Source organism: Euprymna scolopes, chromosome 16 (assembly GCF_053919585.1).
Source record: "Euprymna scolopes isolate OS-2025 chromosome 16, ASM5391958v1, whole genome shotgun sequence".
NCBI classification, from domain to species: domain Eukaryota; kingdom Metazoa; phylum Mollusca; class Cephalopoda; order Sepiida; family Sepiolidae; genus Euprymna; species Euprymna scolopes.
In genome coordinates, this window is record NC_136497.1 from 106,347,664 (window position 1) to 106,368,430 (window position 20,767).

The 20,767-nt window shown below is 35.7% G+C and overlaps 1 protein-coding gene across 2 annotated transcripts in view; it reads right to left on the reverse strand.

Moving 5' to 3' along the window:
• Positions 1 to 877: 877 nt before the first annotated feature.
• The window catches only part of LOC145296039 (diacylglycerol kinase theta-like), a 1,210,689-nt gene continuing 1,190,799 nt past the window's right edge, over positions 878 to 20,767 (reverse strand). For both annotated transcript variants that reach the window (XM_080142083.1, XM_080142084.1), the window contains one exon: positions 878 to 1,541. The gene's annotated coding sequence lies outside the window, so the exon portion shown is untranslated. The remainder of the gene's footprint in view (positions 1,542 to 20,767) is intronic.

Here is a 20,767-nt window from a genome sequence, read left to right on the forward strand (position 1 = left end):
TTTCTTCAGAGAAAGCAATCAGATCACAGATATAAGTGATAACAGTTTCCCTCTACATAATATTAGTAGTAGTAGTAATAGTAGCAATAAGAGTAGTAGTAATAGTACGCATTGGACATGGTAAAATAGAACATGAGGACATGATCGGTTAAGTTTATTTTCTTCCATATTTTTTTAGTTTGATCTTTTTTTCCATTTTTTTTAAGTTAAAAAAATTTTTTTTTTTAAATATTTTTTATATATTTAGTTTCTTTTATTCATCCCATCTAAGTGCTACCTGGATGGTAGTCTAAATTTTTTAATATAATAAGAGTAGGGTGGTAGTATTGGTTGTAGTAGTAGTAGTAGTAATAGTGGTGGTTGTAGCCACAGTCACCAATGATCCAAGATCAGCAATAAACGCCAAATTAGCAGAAAAGTTTTGTTCCTTTATGTTTATATTATCACCCGCAAGAAATTTTTTCCCAATTCATATATATACATATATATATATGTGTGTGTGTGTATGTATGTAATATATATATATATATATATATATATATATATATATATACACATATATATACACATACAAATATATACACAAATACATATATACACACATACATATATATATATGCATACATATGTATATACTAGGGCCATATCGAGACTAATCAACAAAACAGTAGGGAACAGATTTCTTTATTTTATAGTCTTTGATTTTCTCGTAGGCCAATTATACACATGTATGCGCATATATATATATATATATATATATATATATATATATATATATATATAATTTTAAAACTATTTTATATAAATTGTTAGCAAAATGCCAACAATAATTTTATTTCATTTATTTTGCACATAATTATAATAAACTATTTTCACATTCAGTGTCCATTGTCTTTTTCAAATATAATTTATTTGTAATTTTAATTCTAATTACAGATTTTGCTGAATTGTTTAGCCATCTGTATATATACACACGTGTGTGTGTGTGTGTGTGTGTGTGTGTGTGTGTGTGTGTGTGCATGCATACATTATACACACACACACACATATATATGTATGTATGTCAAAATGCTCCTACACTGTCAAGCCATAGTCAAACCAAACACACCAGGTAATCATAAGTTTCATAAGATCTGTGTAGGTGTGAGGGTGTATTTAGTAAGATTAAAAGTATATCAGATGTCCATTACACCCCCCCCCCCCAAAAAAAACTTTCTCGCATAAAGAGATTTGTGCATACAAGCACGCACATAGATGCACATGCTGTCGCTGATCTGCATGAGATGAATGCACGTGCATGTAGCAGCATTTATAAATTTTAAGTACAGCAGGTATATGTAGTGTAGTGTATCTATGCAATGGCTGCATCGTTCACGTGGACATGGGGAAGTGATGCTTGCGACCCCCACTGACAACTGTGGAATATGTAGAAAGGATCCAAGGTGACTGATTCACTAGCCATCAACAGCATTATTTACACGCTACACTTACAGTGGGAGTTGTCGTGGCAACACATTGCTGCCACATAGTAGGGAGAAGAGCTGAAAGAAGAAGAAAAAACAATGTAAACAAATGTGAAAAAACATTGAAACAGAAAATATTTTTTAAAAATAAGAACATAAGTTATGAGACTGAATTACTTCCACTTGATAATGTAAAGATAACGTAAAAATTACTTTCACTTGATAATGTAAAAATGAACAAATGTCTTGAGGGGGGCAAGCGTTACTTTTCCATATTGTAAGACATTCCCAAAATTATTCTATAGAAACGTTGATAACTCAAAAACTATCTGATCAGACTGCAATGTTGGTTATTGTTATCAAAAAAGATCAGATTCATACATCAAGTTTGGCAAAATCAGAAGTTGAAATTCTATTGAATTTTCAATTATGACAACTTCTCACAGTCAGAGTCAAAAATCAAATTATATAAGATGTAGGACTTCGTTAGCTACAACATAGACCAAGTAGTGAGTCTCTCCAATGAACAGAAACATATTTATCGCCAGAAGTGTGACTTTTACATATTTTATGACCTTTGACTTAGGTATGCCAAAATTAAATCAAAAATGATATATTGACCAAGTTTTGTGGCAATTGGTTAAGCAATGTGGATGCTAGTTTGTCCAAAAACATACTGACAAACAAATTCAGCTTAACACATAACCTCTACCTTGGTGGAGGTAAATATACACCTATTATTATTATTATTATTATTATTATTATTATACTAAATTATTACTTTCTACTAAATGTGAGTTCATTTCTTTACTGAGCGATTTTCCTTTATATACACAAAAGAAATGTTAAAATATACCTTGGTTGTAAGAGAGTGTTATGTTTAAAAATATTTTGTTTTTGTTCGAATCAGTGGTAATTTATAACTGAATAATTCATTTCTTTCTGTGCTATGTATTCCTCCTACCTCATATATATATATATAAGAAACAAAGAATTAATAAAATATGTTGATAAACACTTCAGCGAAAGTTAACATATTTACTATTCAAAAAAGAGACACAAATGAAGTGGATTGTCCTTAATGTGGAGTTTCAAAAGAAATATTTTCCTTCTCATGAGAGGAAAGGAGTTAGCGAAATGTGGAATCAGATTTTGCTTGCAAAGTATTTAATGAAACTGCAAGTAAGCCGTAGAACATATTTGTGTAAAAGTAAAAAAACAGTGAAGCAGAGAGAATGGGGAAAAAATGAAAAATTATTTCACGTGGATGGATGTTTGGGTGACGAGTGGAAGATCCAAGGATGGTAAAATCCAAAAAGCTGGTAAAAGTGGAGGATCCAGAGGTAAAAATCCAAAGACATCCCGTAAATGGAAAATGTTTTGAGGTCATCCAAAAGACTGAATTCCGTGAAATAATTCACAAATGGGTAAAAAGGAGAAAAAGTTGGTCCGAGATATTATTATAAAAAGAAAGATAAATTGTTAGGAGAATGAAGAAATGGAGGGTTTTTAAAATCCTGTTGCCGAGGCTGATTTGAAAATTACGAATTAAGTCAATAACAATCAGCAGTGGTTAGGCTATTTTGAGAACAGAAAAGACAATGTCAATAATGACGTGATAGTAATACAACATTTAAGGCAGAAAAAGGGGTCAACCTAAACTAGACAGGTAATGACTTTATGATGAAGTTATCAGCAGGAGTCATAGGATTGAAGCTAATTATTGAATGGAATGGGTAGTCATAATTAAAATTGCTTCTAAAGTATGGGCTTTGAGTTTATTATGAAGATGTATCTATCTAATAGATTTGAAAATGTATTTAAAGTTCTGACAGATTTTTTTTAAAAAGTTAAAAGGGAATGAAGCTATAACTAGGGTGGAATTGGCTGGTATTCACATGCTCTCTTATAATGCATAAACTAAAGACTACATATAACAGCACATAAGCGAACACATTTACAACAACATAAATGCACAGGTACATAAGGGATGTACAGATTAATTGGCAGGTAATACGAAATCGCCCATTTTGCTGATTAAGCAGTAATCGGCAAATTAGCTAATTACTTTTCTCTTTCCTATTAAATTTAAATCATTTCCTCACTCAGCAGATAGCTTTGACACATTAACATAGTAACTAATAATTTGACACATTAACATGGTAACTAATAATTTGACACATTAACATAGTCACTAATAATTTGACACATTAACGTAGTCACTAATAATTTGACACATTAACATAGTCACTAATAATTTGACACATTAACATAGTCACTAATAATTTGACACATTAACATAGTCACTAATAATTTGACACATTAACATAGTCACTAATAATTTGACACATTAACATAGTCACTAATAATTTGACACATTAACATGGTCACTAATAATTTGACACATTAACATGGTCACTAATAATTTGACACATTAACATGGTAACTAATAATTTGACACATTAACATAGTCACTAATAATTTGACACATTAACGTAGTCACTAATAATTTGACACATTAACATAGTCACTAATAATTTGACACATTAACATAGTCACTAATAATTTGACACATTAACATAGTCACTAATAATTTGACACATTAACATAGTAACTAATAATTTGACACATTAACATAGTCACTAATAATTTGACACATTAACATGGTAACTAATAATTTGACACATTAACATAGTCACTAATAATTTGACACATTAACATAGTCACTAATAATTTGACACATTAACATAGTCACTAATAATTTGACACATTAACATAGTCACTAATAGTTTGACACATTAACATAGTCACTAATAATTTGACACATTAACATAGTAACTAATAATTTGACACATTAACAAAGTCACTAATAATTTGACACATTAACATAGTCACTAATAATTTGACACATTAACATAGTCACTAATAATTTACCTTTTACATTTAATTAAGTTTCTGGTCACTATTATGGCTTTTTGCCTTTATTAACAATAAATTACAAAATACAATTTCCAATAAGCTGAAGTTCTGCACCTGCTGCTATTTTACTTCCTCTTCTATTCTTGCTGCCTGCCTCTTCTGCTCTCATAGTCTCCTCAGTATTTAAAGTTGAATACTTTTAAGTTGTAATGGAGAAACATTAGTTTCTCTATTCTCAGGACACAGTCTGTTTCTCATAGGTTCATATATAGGTTTATGCAACCTGTACTAAAGAGCTGCTCACTCACCACGGATGAAGGTGATGCATTTAAATATTTTGAAGTTTACTCAGCAGTGGTAAGGTCTCCTGTATCTTCTTCCACCACTGAAACAGATCATCTCTTGCGAGTAGTTGTAAAGCTATGTAATAGTCAAGTTCTTTTGTGCAACCAGAAGGGATTTACTCCTTTGGAGTTTAGAGTGTGATTCTTGGATTTCTGTTGTTTAACTCAGCTTCTATCTGCTCTAAGATTTCATTTGTTACTGTACGTTTATTTGTAGCCAAATCATCAAATAGGCTTAAAAGAGATACAGTTTTACTTTCACTGTGATCTTAACCCTCAACAGAGTTTGACGAAGTGTATCCGGGTGATTCTGCTTCATTATCATCAGTAGAAAGTAAACAATGTGGAATCCAAGTGTTTTCATTCTTTTAAAATTTAAATTTGAATCTTGGATCTAAAAAAGTAGATTCACGAGCTTTTATCATTTAGATAAAAATCTTGTTGCCATTGATTCATTGAAATTGAACATATCAGCATTTTTATCAACTTATAATGAAGTAAGTTGCAGTTGGAATTATTTAAATTGTTCGACAGTGGTAAAGATTCCACTGAATCAGAAGTATGAGAATTACATTGGACAGCTTTTGAAAGAAATAACCTCAAAGCTAAAATTGTAGGTATTATCATTGATATGGTTGAAGTTCTGCAACCTGTTTCTTTGGTGATTTCTTCAAATGGACTCAATACCTGGACAAGTTTTTGAACATGTCCACACTGGTATGTTGTTAACGTATGAATCTTATAGCGTCACAAATTCTCGCATGAAAAACAATGAACAAATCTCTTATTAAAAAATGATCAAATCTCTTATTAAAAATTCCAGTTTGTGCGAATTATTCTGTTTCACATACATACCACGAAAAAGTCCTTTCTGATTAAGAAATATTCTATTATTCTGAAAAATACCCAAGTTTGCTTATTTTAAAACTGGTAAACATTAATCAGAAGGGACTTTTTCTGGGCATTCAATGTAAAGCACAACAGTTCACACAAAGCAGAAGTAAATCATTTATAAACAATCACAACCTTAACGTGAGCAAAGCCAATACAAAAATAAAACAAGCCGTGTGTGCGTGGCCCTTTCTGGTGCTGCATGTGAGATGATGCACCAAAAAATAGTGAAGAAATGATGTGATAAGTGTGAAGCGCCAACGTCTATACTTTCATCAAGTTTAAGAAAAATCTAATGGATGAGGTAAAAGTTATGAGGTAAAAAGTGTCATTTTTTGCAACTCTGGGGCATTTGTGACCCCTTTTGAGCCTCTGGGAATGTCGAATCCCAGTGAAAATGGACAAACGATGCAGTTTCACGCCTTAAGACATGTGTATTTGAATTCAGCATCATGAAAAACCACTGTATAGACATACATATCAAGTTTTTGAGTAATATAAAAAAAGAGCTCCAAAAGGCATGATTTTTTAGCCCTAAATATCCCAGAGGGATGCAAACCACAATTTTGCCAGGATCACCCATAATGGATTTATATTAAGAACAATAGCCTTCACATTTTGGCCAAGTTTCAGGAAAATCTAATGGATGGATCAAACACTACGTTTTTGGCCATTTTGGGGCATGTTTGACCTTTTTTGAGCCCCTGGGGATGCCGAATCCCAGTGTAAATGGATAACAGTGCAGTTTCAGGCTTTAACACATGTATATTTGAGTTGACCACTGAAAAACCACTATATAGTCGACATATTAAGTTTTTGTTGAGAAATATGAAAAAAGAGCCACAAAAAGGGCCGTTTTTAGTGCTGAAAGTTCCCAGGAGGCACGAACCAGAATTTTGCCAGGGTCACCCATACTGGATTTATATTAAGAACAATTGGCTCCACATTTTGGCCAAGTTTTAGAAAAATCTAATAGATGGATCAAAAGTTATGAGGCAAAATGTGCCATTTTGGAGCATTTTTGACCTCTTTTGAGCCCCTGGGGACGCAACGGGAATGTTCGCAAAAATTTTTTTTTACTGTGCACATCTATTTAATGGAATACAATTTGTGGCAAAATTTCAGGAAAAACAAATGGATGGTAATCTGGCAATTGTCCGAAATAACGGACACCACTAAAAACATAGGTCCCTCTCTGATAAATTGGGGGACCAATAATGATGTTAAAACAATAAAAAAAACAATAGTACTTATGCAGAGAACTTTTTGGAAACCGATTTCTTAACATGTGGAGGAGAGGGTGTTTTTCTAACTAGTCTGTACTTTCACCTAACAATTTAATAAACAATACAAAACAAGTGATTTGTGCCACAAGCAATGAAAAAGGATAACTGAAGTTATATGTGTTTGACAGGGGAAGGGGGTTGATGGAATCACCTCAAATGGACAAATATAATCAGTGCCCAACAAAGAATTCAACAGAATTGCAAAGAAATACCAATTGCATAAAAAACTCCATCTTAGATAACATGCAGCTCTCTTTTTTATTAACATTAAATTGATGTTGAACGTTTACGTTTACTTAATTACATAGCCATGATAAAGTGAAACACTACATAAGATTATTTCATTTTCTTGAGGATACAGCTTAAGTACATGGTATAGTATTCTACAATATGTATTGATTATGCATGCAATATTCCAGATCTGTATATTTTAATAGTTTTTCTGATGTGTGATTGTTATAGGGAGATAGGTAACCAACCCGGAACATTCTACATAAGGAACCGAGTCACAGGATTTCACCAGACCCTTGAAAAAAACAAAAAAAACAAACTTCCTCCCTGAACATTAACACGCTGTTTTTTTTTGTTTTTTTTACACAGTGATCACCACTTATCAAGGCCCGGAAGCCACTCAGGGATAAGGGTTATTGTAAGTACATCACGTTAGTGAGGAGATTTTATGAAGTGTTTAATTAGGGGGGCGGCTCATTAGGAATTTGTTAACATTAGACTTGAAGACATCCAAGTTGTAGTCCGGAGGGAAGCAAGCAGACGGAACAGAGTTCCACAGGCGTGCAGTTCTAAGAAAGAAGCTTTGCTCATGAAATCCGCGTTTTGATTTAGGCACAGATATAGAGTGGGGGAAATTTTTCACAGTGGATTCAGCTAGACGGGTGTTTTTCGTGAAAGATTGGCGAGGGGGGACCAGGGATTGGAGTTCAGACGAGCACCTGCCATGAAAATAACAATAAAACAAGGATAGGCTCGCAACGTCTCTTCTGTGGGAGAGGGGGTTGCAGGGTAGAGAAAAGGGCATCCCCCACTAAACCACGAAGTCTATTTTGTACTCTGTCAAGGCATGATAGGCTGTTTTTGGCAGCTCCTGCCCAGATATGACAACAGTATTCCATCCTTGGCCGTACTTGGCTTTTATATAGATAGAGAATTGCATCAGTAGTGAGATATCTTCTGGAGCGGTAGAAGGATCCCACCATCTTTCCTGCGACCTTGGCAACAGACTTGATGTACATGTTCCATTTCAGATCAGGAGTAAAGGTCAAACCCAGAAGCTTGTCAAAACACGGGGCCTCACCCAGACGAGAGCCATCCATCACAATTGATGCCAGCTGGGGATCAGAGCGTTGATGATGTAAGGATAGGAGTTTGGTTTTGGATGCATTAAAGGTAACTAGCCACATCTTCCCCCACTGAACCACGCGCTCGAGATCAGAGGAGAGAGAATCCGAGAGAACTTCGTCATTTACAGCCTTTGATGTGTTGCCGTAGATGGTCGTGTCATCAGCATAGATGTCAACGAATGATTTAAGTATGTGTTTAGGGAGGTCATTGATGTAGATCAGGAAGAGAGTTGGGCCCAGGATTGACCCCTGAGGGACTCCAGCATTTATATTGCAGGCCTCCGATTTTTGTCCATCTACCACTACTCTTATGAGCCTATCAGAGAGAAATGATTTAATGATTGAGAAAACATTTCCAGTTATACCGTAGCTGGAAATCTTGTGAAGTAGACCCTTATGCCATACTTTGTCAAAGGCCTTTGATATGTCGAGAGCAATTGCCCTAGAAAGGAAGCCTTTGTCAAGAGATTCACTAATCCTGTGGGATATAACCGTCAGCACATCTGCGGTAGATCTTGCAGAGCGGAAACCATATTGTGTGTCACTAAGAAGGTTATTCCTGCTGAGGTGGTTTACTATTTCTCTATTTAATATTGATTCCAGTAACTTACTCATAACACAGAGAAGACTTATTGGTCTGTATTGAGAGGGAGATGACTTATCACCTGAATTCTTAAATACAGGGCAAACTGAGGAGGTCTTCCAGGGGGTCGGAAAGCACTTCTCCTTAAGGCAGCGCTTAAATAGTTTCGTAAGTATGGGAGCAAGTTCTGGTTGAAGCTTTTTTAACACTATAATTGGGATGCCATCAGGGCCAGTTGCTTTACTGGAATCTAGGTTCTTGATTAGCTTGGCGACCTCATGCACGGATATTTGTATGTTACCTAGCTTGTTCTGTGTTATAGGAGGAAATATGGGGAGTTGATGGCCTTCGTCGCATAGGGTAGAATTAGCTGCAAAGTTCTTTGCAAATAGTTTGGCCTTGTCTGATGCTGACGAGATAACCTCTGGTCCATTGATAATGGTTGGGATAGAACGCACACTTCTGTTCAAGATCCTATTTGTTATTTGCCAAAACTGGTGGAAACCAAGCCGCTGATCAGCTACCTTGGATTTAACAGACTGGGCATATAGCTCTCTTGCATTTTTTATTACTCTTTTACAGTGGTTGCTGGCAGTCCTGAAAGCAGCTTTAGTCTCAGTGCATCTATTACGTTGGTAGTTATGGAAAAAGTGATTTCTGTGCGCGATAGCAGCAGCACATTCTGGGGAGAACCATGGCTGGCTGTTAGGTTTTTGTTGGAATTTTTTAGATGGTATGAATTGGTCTATGCCTACAATTAACCATTCGGTCAGATCTGATACTATAGAGGACACTTCCTTTTTAAACATGGAGTGCAGAGGTAAATCAGATATGAATGTACGGAAGCTATCCCAGTCAGCCATAGAGTATCGGTATACAGTACGGTGGAGGGGTACGTCTGATGGCTTCTTACATTTTGTTTTTATCTTAACTGATACGACGGAGTGGTCGGAGGATCCTAAAGGAGAATGAACGGTACATGAACATAGCTCAGGGGAAGTTGAAAGAAAAAGGTCTAAGAGGCTTGCATATTGATTGGGTGTATCGGGCACACGGGTGGGTTCGCGAACAATCTGAGTGAGGTCATAAGCAATGGCAAAATCATGACAAAACCTCCCCTCATCATCTGTCTTATTTGAATGGGTCAGCCATTCCACGTTATGGACGTTGAAGTCACCACAGATGTGGATGTTAGCCGAGGGATGTGAAGACAGTATGTGGTCTATTTTCTCAGATATGCTCTTAAAGATAGTAACTCCGCTGTTGTGGGGCTTATAGAGGGCAAATATAAATACAGTGGTGTTAGCAAGTGCAACCCTGAAGCACATATAGGGTAAATTAGGATCTTCTCTAGAGATATCCCTGCCACATGGGAAGCCATCCTTAATGTAGGCACATATTCCATGCCCATGGCGATCTTGGGAGTCAGATTTAGCTGTTAAATTGGAGTATCCATTAATTATGAACTCATCTAGGGAAGTGGTCGGCCCTATTCCAGTTTCACATAGAAATAATATGTCCGGTTTCGTCTCCTGTAATTGGGTTTCAACCTCTGGAAGGTTGGAACGTAGACCCCTGATATTGGAGAAGGAAACCTGGTAGTAGGGGTCTACGCTGGAAGATGGGGTTCTAGGTTTAATCGAGTTTTTATTCTGGAGATATTTCATGTTGAGGTTTTGGGATTTGTGGAATAGGTCGGCATACTTGGTTAGAGCAGTACAGAGAGGGAAAGTAAGAGAGAAAAAGACAGGAAAAATTTTTTTTTTATTTGTAGCACACGAAAAGGTAAAGCCGTAACAATTACCCACTAGTATGGCATCGAGAGGCCCCACCAGAGACTACTGCATGGTCCAGATCCACTCACCAAATGGCAATACAGCAGTCCCAGTACTTTGCGCCTGCTGATAGGACAGCCTCCTTAGTGGTTAATCCAAGGTTCGGGTCCCTGACTATCAGGCGGATAACGTCAGCCCAGACAAAACGTTTACCTCCAGCACCCTTACTAGTGACATGGCAACAAGGACAGACAAAGACAGAAAAATATCCGACATCTCAGACTACTGGTCACCAAGTAGTACCGACCTTTAAGCAGCTTTTTCTTCACCCTTTGTCAGAAACATCACTCATTGAATGAGGACTGAATGACAAAATAGGAGAAGCGAGAGTTACTGGAGCTGCCGATAACACATCCACTGTATTATCTACTCTCCATTTAAAAAAAAAAAAAAAGGGGGGGGGAGAAAGGGGAATGGGTACAAGTGACTTATATCTAAGTAGTAAGTCTGGTGCGAACTTAATAATTCATGACACTTTTGGTGATAATCTCCCCTCCCATATTAATGGGTGGAAGTTTGTCGCTGTATTTGTCTCTATGTAAATACGTAAATAAACTTCTCTTTCAGTATTCAAACCACAGTGTATATTTATTTATTCCTTTCACAGAATACTTTATCTTTGATTGTCTGAATAATAGGCCACCTTAGCACATATCAAATTGGCGACATAGACGAGATGCGGACTCAGTAAAAAAAAAAAAGTGAGCATGTGGTGAGCGCGAAAAAAAAAAAAAGAAACAATTTCTCAGAGTTTATATCCGATTAAGGAACTACTTCTTAGAAAGCGAAAGACGAGTATTTACGCAAGTACAAAGAATTTTTATATTCTTATTCGCGTTTTTTTTTTTTTACTTTCTGAAAAGTTGACAGCATATCATCTCATGTTGAAAAGCAATTCGAAGGTGTTTTGTTTTGGTTAATACGATAAAACGAATTGTAATGTGGAAATTGATTTTCTGCCATAAAAAAATTCTTAAAAGAAGTTTACGTATTTGAAAAAGATGAAAAGGATCTCTGAAAATTTGTAAACTATTGATATTTTGTATGGTGAATTTTTTTTTTCCTCTTCGAACATTTCTTAAGTGCTGACAATTTTTTTTTTTCGTGATGAGATCTGAATGGGAGCATCTTATTTTTTGGAACAAAATTTTGTATATGTTAACTTTGTATTTGTGCATTTAAAAAAAAAATGTCTTCAGAACAAATAACTGAAAGCTTGATCGCTCAAATAACTGAAAGCTTGATCGCTCAGCAAAAAGCTCAAATTGAATTTCAAAAACAGATGTTGGTTCAGCAAGAACGTTTTGAATCACTCGTCATTCAGCAAACTACAAAGAATCGTCTATTATGTGAAACTGTGTTGTCACAAAAATCTGAAGATGGCGCATCTAGATTTTTTTCGATAGAGGGTACAGCCAACTCTCTAGTGGAGTTAAAATATGACCCAGAATGAGGTGATACATTCCCTGTCTATTATCGTAGGTTCGAGACGATTTTTACAAAAAGATTGAGAAATGGTTGGACAAGGAAAGAATCACACTCCTACTTCAGAAATTGGGTATGGAGGAAAAACAAAATTTATGAATTTGATTTTACCAAAGAAACTGGAAGATAATTCTTTTTCAGAAACTGTTCGAATTTTGCATTCGATATTTGGTGAAAGAAACAGCCTTTTTCATACAAGGTATAACTGCTTGAATATGCAAAAAGAAGAAACTGGTGATATTGTTACATATGCAGGTAAAGTCAACGCCCAGGGTGAACTATTTAAATTAAATGGACTTCTAATGGGGTATGATCCCGCAGAGTCGGATGATTCTATTTATAAATGATGCTGCTAGGAACTGAAGAATCGAATTAATTCACGTTCTGCTACCAACCAATCAGAAACCAGAATTGCTTCATAAATATTAAACCTTTTCTGGAGCAATTTCACATGTTTTTTTTTCCCGTCTCGACACGGTAAGAATATTTTGCTCTGTGGAACTGTCTACTGCAAACCAGTCACCTCTCAAGACTTGTTTAGAACAACGAACCATCTGAAACGTTTCTGAAACTAAACATGGCTTACACTTCTAGAGGTTATGGGCCCAGCGTGTGTCTTTATTTCAATGGATCCGAATCAAAATTCGAATTGTGGCAAGTTAAATTTCTAGGATATCTACGAATCCAAAAGCTACACAAAGTACTTCAAACACAACCTGAAAACAGAAACGACCCCGACTTCATTGAAAAGAACGCAACTGTCTTTGTCGAATTAATACAGTATTTAGATGACCGAAGTCTATCACTGGTAATGAGAGAAGCCCTGGACGATGGCTGCAAAGCATTAAACATATTGAGAGAGCATTATTTATCGAAATGAAAACCCAAAATTATTTCTTTATACACTGAACTGACCTCTCTAAAATGAATAGAAGCCAAAACTATTACTGATTATATTATAAGAGCCGAAACGACTACAAATTCTTTAAAAATGTCTGATGAAGTTATAAGTGACAGTCTATTAATTTCCATGGTACTTAAGGGATTACTAAGTGATTTCAAGCCATTTACCACCATGATAACCCAGAAAGAAAAACCCATGATTTTTAGCCAATTCAAGGTAGCACTCAGAAGTTATGAAAAAACTGAAAAAATGATCACAGAAAAAAACGAATCCACAAATATCATGAAATTCAAAAATACACACATAAAAACACCAAAATCGAATTATACCCATGCCAGGAATAAAAAACACAACTTTGCCAAAAGCAGGTTTTTTTCCTAAGAAAAGTACAAAAATTATTTGCTATAATTGTGGACGACATAATCACAAGAGTTTCCAATGTAGATACAGGACTCAAAATGGCAACTACATTAAAACTGTAGAGAGCTCTGTTAGCGAACATACATTTTTATTTTCGTGTACATTTGACGCTTCAACAAACAATAATAATTTTTTTGTCGATTGTGGGGCCATGGCACATATGATTACAAAGGAATCTGATTTTATCAATTTTGACCCCAACTTTAAGCCACAAATCATTTTGTAGAACTAGCTGACGGGAGTCGAGTAAATGATATCGTTTTGAAAAGAGGCAATGCGAAAATCTCGCTAAAGAACAATAAAGGTGAACTATGTTTCTGTATTTTAGAAAACGCTCTTCTAATCCCAAAATTTAAACAAAATATATTTTCTGTACAAGTTGCCACAAAACAAGGTGCAAATATAAACTTTAGCCCCAATAAATCAAAACTGGTATACCCGAATGGAATTGTATTCGACATTAAAGAAAATGGAAGATTATATTATTTAAATAGCGTAGTCCCATCGAAAACCGCCTGCTATGATCTACATATATGGCATAAAATTCTTGGACACTGCAATATTCATGATATCAAAAAGTTGCCGACTGTAGTTGATGGAATGAAAATACAAACATCAAAACATTTCTTCCACTACGCTCTGCTACCAGGAATGAAAATGCAAACATCAAAAAACTTCAACTGCAACGTCTGTATGTAAGGGAAAATGACAAACTATCAAAACAAGATACCAGACAAAAAGGCCAAAAAAATCCTATCAATGGTGCATTGTGACTTGAACGGTCCCGTGGAACCGATGGCCAGAGAACATTATGAATATGTGTTGAATTTCGTAGATGATCATTCAGGTTTAATAATGGTTTACTTTTTAAAGAATAAATCTGATACCCTGCTAGCAACTAAAAAATATCTAGCCGACATGGCTCCCTACGGTGAAATCAAGTGTATTCGCTCTGACAACGGTATGGAATTCACGAATAAAGACTTTGAACTTTTACTAATTAACCATCATATCAGGCATGAAACATCAGCTCCTAGATCGCCACTGCTGAACGTGCGTGGCGGACACTTTTTGAAATGGCAAAATGCCTACTCATTGAATCAAAACTCCCTAAAAACCTCTGGACGTATGCACTAATGGCGGCAGCCTATATATGCAACAAGTGCTTTAACAAAACAGTATCTAAAACTCCATATGAATCTTTCTGTGATAAAAAAACAAATTTAAGCAGAATGCATATATTTGGTTCAACTTGCTTTGCATGTATAGATAAAAAGAGTAAATTGAATATTAAAGCCGACAGAGGTATATTTCTTGGATACGATAAAAACAGTCCAGCCAATTTAATATTTTTTCCAGAAAAAAATAAAATAAAAAGAATCCGATGTGTAAAATTCAGACACGTTTAATTTTACAGACGAAAACCCGTCACATGAAGAAGATGAAATTATATTCCCTCCAAAACAAACGAAGACAATAAAAATGATGGAGACAAGAGTGTCCATGATGATGATAATAAAGTCGAAAGATATCCCAAAAGAAATAGAAGGCGACCCGATTTTTTTGTGGTCGACAATATAAAAGATTATCAAATCGACTATTGCTATTCAATGGAAAATACGCCAAAAAGCTGTAACGAAGCAATTAATTCAGAACATTGTGATGAATGGAAAATTGCCATGAAAAAAAAATAGATGCCTTAACCGAAAATGATACCTATACGGTAGTGCCTCTCCCAAATGATAAAAATGTTATTTCTACAAGATGGGTCTTTACAAAAAAGACTACAGCATCAGGCGTAGAACAGTACAAAGCTAGATTTGTTGCTAAAGGGTACTCTCAGATTTACAGTATAGAATATTTTTCTACGTTTTCACCGACCACAAACCTAACGACAATCAGAATTTTACTGCAAATCGCATCGCAATATGACCTAAACATCCATCAAATGGACGTAAAAAACGCTTATTTGAATGCCCCAATAGACTGTGAAATTTATATTACCCCTCCAGAGGGACTTATAATGAAAAATAAAAATAGTGTGTGGCAACTTAACAAGTCATTATATGGTCTAAAGCAAAGTGCTCAGTGTTGGAATACAGTATTTCATGATTATATTATTAAACAACAATTTAGACAATGCGCTGTAGACCCCTGTTTATATACCCAACACAAAGACGATAAACTACTGATTTTGGTTTTGTGGGTCGATGATATTCTAATTGCATCAAATTGTGACATAATGTTAACCGATGTTAAGAACAAATTAAGTAAAAGATTCAAAATGACCGATCTTGGCAGAATATCCTGGTTTCTGGGAATAGAATTTACTCAAAGCAAAAGACTTGTTACGATGACTCAATTGAGATACATCGACAAAATACTATTAAAATGGGAGAGTACAAGAAATGCTCTACACCGGTCGAAAATGATATTAATAAAAATATACACACAGAATCTGAAATAATAAATGACAAGGAATACCGCAAAATTATAGGTAGTCTTATATATTTAATGACTGCAACCAGGCCCGACATATGCTATACAGTAACAAAACTGTCACAAAAATTATCACGACCGACAATGAAGGATTTAAACAGAGCTAAACAAGTCCTGCGTCATTTAAAAGGAACTAAAGAACAGAAGTTAGTATTTAGAAAACCAAGAAATCCTCTAAAATTAGGTTTTTCGGATTCAGACTGGGGAAACGACGAAGATCGCAAGAGTATATATGGATATTGTTTCAGACTCTCAGAAAATGGGCCTATTATTTCATGGAAATCTAAAAAGCAACAGATTGTACCTCTCTGCACGTGTGAAGCAGAATTTATCGCGATCACACACACGATCCAGGAAGCACTCTACCTCAAAAATATCCTAAAGATTATTTTAGAGCCAGAATTAACTAAAAGCCCTGTAGTAATTAATTGCGATAATCAAGCCAGTATAGTCTTAGCACAGAACATGATAATCAACCAAAGATCTAAGCATATAGATATAAAATACCATTTCATAAAAAACGAGGTGAAAAAGGAATCCATTATTTTGAATTACATATAATCAGAACAAAATATCGCAACAAGAATAAAGTTACAGCCTTTTTTCTCAAAACTTGTTCGGGGCTTAGACTGAATAATTTTTTTTTTTTTTTCATGGCTCTGTATGTATATAGATTTCTATATATCAAAAAAAGAAAAAAATAGTCCTGGACAAGGCATTAAACTGTATCCATTTTATTTGTATTAACACTTTAACCTACTAATGCGTAACTAATACTTTTGCTGAAAAAAAAAAAAAAAAAGTCACTTAAAAAAAAAAACTCTTTGTAATTTTCCTTTTCGAGAAAATACTTTTTGCATGCTTATTTTAAGGCACGCAGAAATTACAATTGACTTTTATTTTTTTGTGCACATTAGTTTTCTTTCTTATTTTTCAAATGTCCTATCTTTCTTTGCATTGTTTTCATTAACAAAAAAAATACTCTTTAAACAGGTACATATTGCATGTATATTTATTTATATGTATGCGTTTTTCTTTTTTTTTTTACAAAACTGCATAATCAAATTTAAGGAATGGCTTCTTTTTCACATACCCCCCCCCTTTTAAGGTTGAAATACCTTGCATTTCTTTTATTTCTCTTCTCTGTACACACATATATCTATTTTGACCTTTGAACACAATTAAAAATGGCATCTTTTTACATGCTAAAATTCTAAGATCCAAATGATTTCTAATTTTTGTTATGTATAATTGAATATAAAAATATATATTTATTTTTGAGCAGAATGAACATAAGGGACTTCCCCATTATAAAAAATAGGGAGGATGTCGCAATATTTTTTGGTATGATCCCACACAGTCGGACGATTCTGTTTATAAACGATGCTGCTAGGAACTGACGAATCGAATTAATTCACGTTCTGCTACCAACCAATCAGAAACCAGAATTGCTTCATAAATATTAAACCTTTTCTGGAGCAATTTCACATGTTTTTTTTTTCCGTCTCGACACGGTAAGAATATTTTGCTCTGTGGAACTGTCTACTGCAAACAAGTCACCTCTCAGGACTTGTGTGTTACAACAAACCATCGGAAACTGTTCTGTCTACTGCAAACCAGTCACCTCTCAAGACTTGTTTAGAACAACGAACCATCGGAAACTGTTCTGTCTACTGCAAACCAGTCACCTCTCAAGACTTGTTTAGAACAACGAACCATCTGAAACGTTTCTGAAACTAAACATGGCTTACACTTCTAGAAAATGTGAATTTTTTTTAAAACAGATAAAATATCTGGGTCAAATCATTGACAGCCAAGGCAGAAGACCGGATCCTCAGAGAACAGAAGCCATTGAGAAGATGCCAGCACTTAGCAATGTTGCCCAGTTACAATCTTTTTTGGGGTTTAGCACAATATTGTACTATCTATATCCCAAAAATGCATCAGTTGAGAGCACCATTGAATGAATTATTAAAAAAAGGACGAAAGATGGATTTGGTCAAAGGAGTCCAAAGTGCATTTGAAGAGATTCAGAAATGCCTGCTATCGGATTTAGCACTGGCACATTTTGATCCACAGAAGGAATTGATTGTGGCATCAGATGCAAGTGATTATGGTATAGGAGCAGTACTTCTCCATAGACTGGAAGACGGATCAACGAAGCTAATAGGAGATAGTGATAGTTGTATTAAGAGAGGAAAAAGAACTCTCCAGACTGCTGTGCAACATGATTCAAGAGTTACCAGTGACTCTGGACGACATCAATAAGGCAGCAGAAACAGATGAATTCATTGCAAGAACAAAAAACCAGGCGCAGCTAAATGACAAATCAAAGAAAGACTCAAAAATTTCGCCATTTTCGCTTTGGTTACAGACTTTATTGTATGCAGACAGAGTCGTCATACCGACCACATTGCAAAAGAGAATGCTAAAAGAATTACATAGCGGTCATCCAGGCATGTCCAGAATGAAGGCCTTGATGCGCAGATATACATATTGGCCTAATATGGACTAGAACATCGAAAAAATGGTAAAAGAGTGTTGAGGGTGTCAGCTAGCAGCAAAAGCACCACCTGTACAGACACAACCATGGCTGAAGACGGATGCACTATGGATGCGATTACACATTGACTATTCAAAAGAGCTTTAAGAAAACACCAAGGCAGGGACACTGATGAGAAGAGTCTTGACAATTTTTGGTCTGTATACAGGATCACTCTTAACCCAAACACGAATGTTGGTTTGTCACCAGCTGAACTAATGTTCGCACGGAAAAACAGATTTGTATTTGACAGAGTTTTACCAAATGCAACCAAGACAACAGTAACGAGAGAAAATCATTCAACAAGGTTCTACAAACCTGGTGACAAAATATTCTTCTTGAAGTATAGGGTTGGGAAAAGCTTTTGGGAGGAGAGGATGCTTTTTTTTTTTTTTTTTTTTTTTTTTTTACATAGGCATCACCACATTATCAAGGCCCAGAGGCCACTCAAGGATAAGGGTTAAAGAGTGTACAGTAGAAATTGGACAATATAGTAATCATTAGTAATGAAAATTTGGTAAATTTGATAACTTATATGGAATGGCTCATCAAGAACTTATTTACTTTAGACTTAAAATCAACCATATTGTAGTCAGCCGGAAAGCAGGAAAACGGAAGACAATTCCACAGGCGTGCAGTTCTAAGAAAGAAGCTTTGTTCATGGAATCTACGATTAGGTTTAGGCACAGATAAAGAGTGGGGGGAATTATTGATAGTGTTTACAGCTAGACGAGTGTTTCTTGTGAAAGTTTGGCGAGGGGGGGGGACCATAGATTGAAGCTCAGTCGAACACTTTCCATGAAAATAACGATACATCAGAGACAAACTCGCAACATCTCTTCTGTGAGATAGAGGTTGCAAGGAGGAGAAAAGGACATCTCCTACGAGGCTACCAAGTCTATTTTGAACTCTATCAAGGCAGGACAAGTCCTTTCTAGCAGCTCCTGCCCAGATGTGGAAACAGTATTCCATCCTTGGAGGTACTTGGCTCTTATATAGATAGAGAATAGCATCAGCAGTGAGATATTTACCGGATCGATAGAAAGATCCCACCATTTTTCCAGCGGCCTTGGCAACAGATTTGATGTTCGTGTTCCATTTAAGATCAGGAGTAATGGTTAAGCCCAGAAGCTTGTCAAAATCCTGAAGACGAGAGCCATTCATTTCAATTGATGCCAAATGTGGATTAGAATGTTGATGATGTAAAGAGAGAAGCTTGGTTTTAGATGCATTAAAAGTAACCAGCCACTCCTTTCCCCATTGTACTACGTGCTCAAGATCAGAGAAGAGAGAATTGGAGAGAACTTGGTTGTTTACTGTCTTAGATGTGCTACCATAAATGGTAGTGTCGTCAGCATAAATGTCTACAAATGATGTAAGGATGTGATTTGGAAGATCATTAATGTAGATCAGGAAAAGAGTTGGGCCCAGGATAGACCCCTGAGGGACACCGGCATTAATACTGTGAGCTTCTGATGTTTGCCCCTCAACTACTACTCTTATGAACCTATCAGAAAGAAATGATTTAATAATTGAGAAGACTTTTCCAGCTATACCATAGCTAGCGATCTTATGAAGTAAACCTTTATGCCATACCCTATCAAAGGCTTTAGATATGTCAAGAGCAATTGCCCTAGAAAGATTGCCACCATCGAGAGATTTGCTAATCCTATGTGATATAACTGTAAGCACATCTGCTGTAGATCTAGCAGAACGGAAACCATATTGAGTGTCACTAAGAAGGTTATTTTTGTTGAGATGGTTGATTACTTCTGTATTTAACACAGATTCTAGCAACTTACTCATGACGCACAGGAGACTTATTGGCCTGTACTGAGAGGGGGATGAGCAATCACCTGAATTCTTAAATACAGGGCATACTGATGAGATTTTCCAGGGAGATGGGAAACTATTCTCCTTAAGACAACGTTTAAACAGTTTTGTAAGTATGGGCACTAGTTCAGGTTGAAGTTTTTTGAGTACTATAATTGGAATACCGTCAGGGCCATGGGAACATGCTATATTCGGTAAGAAGTAGTAAATTTGACTGTCGCTGGCATATGAATAAGCTAAGACCTCGACACACTGATGACTACAAACAGGCAGAAGATAATGAACTGCCCTTAGAGGTATTGTATGACTCTTTTAATATTCCACAGCACTACCTACTCCGAGAGTAGTATCTTCTACTCCAGGTCAGAGAGTACCAGTTTCACCACCAGCTCCAGCCCCTCAAAC